General features: G+C 38.2%; 1 pseudogene; it reads right to left on the bottom strand.

Moving 5' to 3' along the window:
• Positions 1-608: 608 nt before the first annotated feature.
• LOC102958139 lies at positions 609-1,179 on the bottom strand (annotated as a pseudogene).
• Positions 1,180-4,001: the final 2,822 nt, after the last annotated feature.

Here is a 4,001-nt window from a genome sequence, read left to right as displayed (position 1 = left end):
GAGGCATTTACTATACTCCTTCCTAAGAGCACCAGGTGGCGGACAAGTGTTCTAGACTAGATCTAGGAAGTGGAATGTAGAGTCAGTCCATCCTCCTTCCCTTAAAGGCTGTCCAATGGTTACTGAATTTTAAAAACATTACTAAATAAAAACAAAACCCATACACACTCCCCCCCCCCAAAAAAAGAAAACAAAAACAAAAAGAACAAAAACAAAAACAAAACCCCTAAATGTCCCAGATTATTCTCCAGAGTGGATGGAGCCCCAGGAGCAGCTTCAACAACCCAAATTAGTCTGTTACAGAGTCATCACAAGCATGCCTTCCTTTTAAACAAAACAAAAAAAAAAAAATTTTTTTTTTGAAATGACAAAACAAAAACTAGTACTAACCCCTCTTCTGACAATACACAGTTACTCAAATTAACTAGTACTGAGGAGGGGAAGGGGCCCATAACTATGGGCCTTGTCTCACACGAGTGCATGTGGGTAGGTGCAGGGCATTTGTCATTATTGCCAAATCGAATTTTAATTTTTAATCTTTAGTTTGATTTAACATCGATTTCGGTACCATGCCGACACCAGCTGTGTGGAAAGGGCTCTGGAGATGTTCATGGCAGCACACGCCTGTGGGTCTTCTTCGGTTCTGGAGGCTCCAGGGCAGCCAATATTGCTTCGTCAAATACATTCTTTAGGCCTTGCTGTGTGAGTGCAGAACACTCCACATACTTGACCGCCTTCAGGTCACGGGCCAGCTTTTCAGCAGTCTCTGGAGTGACAGGCTCCTGTTTGTTCTTGGCAAGTTTCTCAATCGTATAGGGGTCATCTCGGAGATCAATTTGGGTCCCAACAAGCAAGAAAGGAGTCTTTGGCCAGTGGTGAGTTATCTCAGGCACCCACTTCTCCTTCACACTTTCAAATGAGGATGGAGACACCACTGAAAGACTAGAAATACATCTGTTTGTGGATAACTCAGCGATCGTAATCTGTCATAATCATCTTTCCCTGCAGTATCGAAAAGTCCAAGAGTATGTAGCTCTCCACTAATCTTAACTGTGACTGCACAGTTGTCAAAAACAGTCGGTACATACTCCGATGGAAAATATTTGTTGTGTAGGATATCAGGAGACAAGTTTTACCAACGGCACCGTTGCCCACAACAGCACACCTAATTGTCTGCATTGCTGAAACAGTTTTGTATCCACTTTAAATATTTCAAATTCAGTGATGACCTCAGCTTCTCCGCCAGGGCGATGGCAGCCTGAAAAATACATTTTAAATTCGAAATCTGGAACCTGGAGTGTGTCTTTATGTGTCCAGACATCGTAACTATATTTTTTATTCCATTATTTTTCCTAGTTGTCTTAGATAACTATTTTCATTCTTCTTTTCTCCTCCAGTGATTTATACCAACTTCTCTGTCTTTTGTCTAAATTGGTAAACATACTTTTATTAAGGAAATTGAAGCACTTGAAAGAGAATTTTTCCAGATTCCTCTGCATATCAGCATATCTCCTACCTCCTAACTCATATAATCTCTTTTACTGCTTGTTATTATATATGAACCATTCATGATCCTCTTTATAGTTAATGTCCTAACTCAGGCATTAATTTGCTTCCCTTTTTGCCTACTCCAGCATATAGCTTCAGCAATGTCCCATATTTCTAATACAGCCTGTTTTTATTTCTATCAAATCATTTACACTGCTATAAAATAAAATATTATTCTTCCAAAGTAAAAGAGGAGAAGGAAGAGGAGGAAAGTGGTGGAGGGGGAAGAAAAGGAGGAAGAATTTCCTAACCCCCACTTGTCACATTTTGCTTCCCTCCCTTCAAATAGCACTTCTCAAATGAATATACTATATACATTGTCTCTAATCTTTTCTAGTATCTCTTTAAAGACTTTTTCATCACAAAGCAATCTAACTCGCTTTTGTCAAGTTTACCATGTTACCAATCTAACTTGCTTTTGTCATGATACCTATGTTGCTATTTCCAAAGGCCACTTCTCAATTCTCAGTATATCTAACCTAATAGCAATAGTCTTCAGAGTTAGTCACACACTCCTTAATAAATTTAATCACTAGGATAACACATATTATTTTGTCTCCTATTTCCATGGCTGCCTCCTCAAAGTCTGCCTTATGGGTCATTCCTCTTCTTCCAGATACCTTAAGTTTAGAGTATCCTATGACTTCATGATGTTTTTTTTTTTTTTTCTTAGCTATGTACACTCAGACCATACATCAGGTGACTGATATGCACTTAACACCTGAAACACGTTTTTACAGAACTTCCAAATTTGTATCTTCAGCACAAATCTTTCTCACAAACTCAACACATACACTCAACTTCTTACCTGAATTCTCCTCTTATGTATCAAATAATTGCTTGCCTTTCTTCCTTCCCTTTCTTTCTTTCTTTCTTTCTTTCTTTCTTTCTTTCTTTCTTTCTCTTTCTTTTGAGTTAAGGAGAAAGAGGGAGAGAGTTCAAGTGAGCAAGAAACAGAGATAGAGGGAAAATCCCATCAGGGGCAGAGAGAGAGAGAGAGAGAGAAGTGGGGCTCATCAGGGGCTCATGTTTTACCCAAAGCCAGGCTTGTGCTTACCCAGGGCACGAGCTCAAGAACTGTGAGATCATGACCAGAGCTGAAGTTAGATTCTAAACAACTGAGCCATCCAGGCACCCAAATAATCGCTTTTCTAATTTAACATGTCCAAGATAGAGCTCTGATCTTCTGTGCCAAATCTTTTACAGTCATAGACATTCCTATTCCATTTGATGGCCATTCTGTTTTTCAAGTTGGAACTCTCCTTGAATCTTTTCTTACCTATTTAATTCATTTCTTAAAACCCAGAATTTAGCCACTTCCTACTATGTCCCCTGCTACCTTGTCAGTGTTTGTCATTTTAATCCCTCAGGTATACAATTACAGTTGTCTTCTACTTCCATCTTTGCCAAATTCCCAAAATCAGTTCTCAATGAAATATTGAGAGTGGTCCTTTTAAAAATCTAAGTCTAATGGCATTCATGCCTGCATCTAGAATCTTCCTCAAACTCCTTATTTTATTCAGAGTAAAAGCACACTTATAGTCATCTAAAAAGGCCATCCTGATCCTAAAACAAGATCCTTTTCTTATCTTATCTCCTATTATTTCCCCCTCATACTTGCTCCAAGCCTACTGGCCTCTTACTCTTCAACTATGCTTGGTAAACTCCTATTGTGAGCCTTTATACCACCTATTTCTTCTACTTGGGATAACCTTCACCTAGGCATCTGCATAGATATCTTTCTGACTACCTTCATGATTTTGTTCAATGTCACTTACTCAAAGCAGAGCACCCTAACTTCTGCCTTGCGCCTGACCCTTACAATCTTGTCCAGTTTACCCAGTCCATGATCCAGAAGCACTTTCCATGACAGTATAATGTATATAATGTACTTATTATCTCTATAGATTGTCCTCTTTCTCCTTCCCCTAGATTAAAAGATTGGCAGGGATCTGCCATATTTATTCTGATAGTTTATATGTCCCATTCATTTAAAATGGTGCCCAGCATAGTAAGATTCAACTTTTGCTAACAACAAACAAAACTGATTCCCAACTGTTATATGTGATGCACTCTTTCTCTCTCAACTCTTAGGGTTGTCCGTTTATCCTTAATATACTGAAGTTTCATTACAATGCCTACATGCTTGTTTTTGCTGGAATTTGTTTGCACGTATTATTGTATTAGTGTTGTTGTAGATGTTGTTTTAAGTAGTATCGAATTCTGAAGACTCATCACATTTATTATGTAAAACTTGAGACCTTTATTTCTGTACAGGTTTCTTGTCATCCATACTCACTATTTGTACTTTTAAAACTTTAATTAAAAGTATTTTGAAGCTTTTGGGTTGACACTATTGCTCGAAACCCTTTTCATATTTTCCTTGTTTCCTTTGGACTATACCATGATCTAGTTTAACATGATTTTGTTAACTGTGTTGTCTTCACACTTGA

This window comes from Panthera tigris, chromosome A1 (assembly GCF_018350195.1).
Source record: "Panthera tigris isolate Pti1 chromosome A1, P.tigris_Pti1_mat1.1, whole genome shotgun sequence".
Lineage (NCBI taxonomy): Eukaryota > Metazoa > Chordata > Mammalia > Carnivora > Felidae > Panthera > Panthera tigris.
Note: the sequence above shows the minus strand (reverse complement) of the source record. Positions and strands in the feature narration are given on the sequence as shown.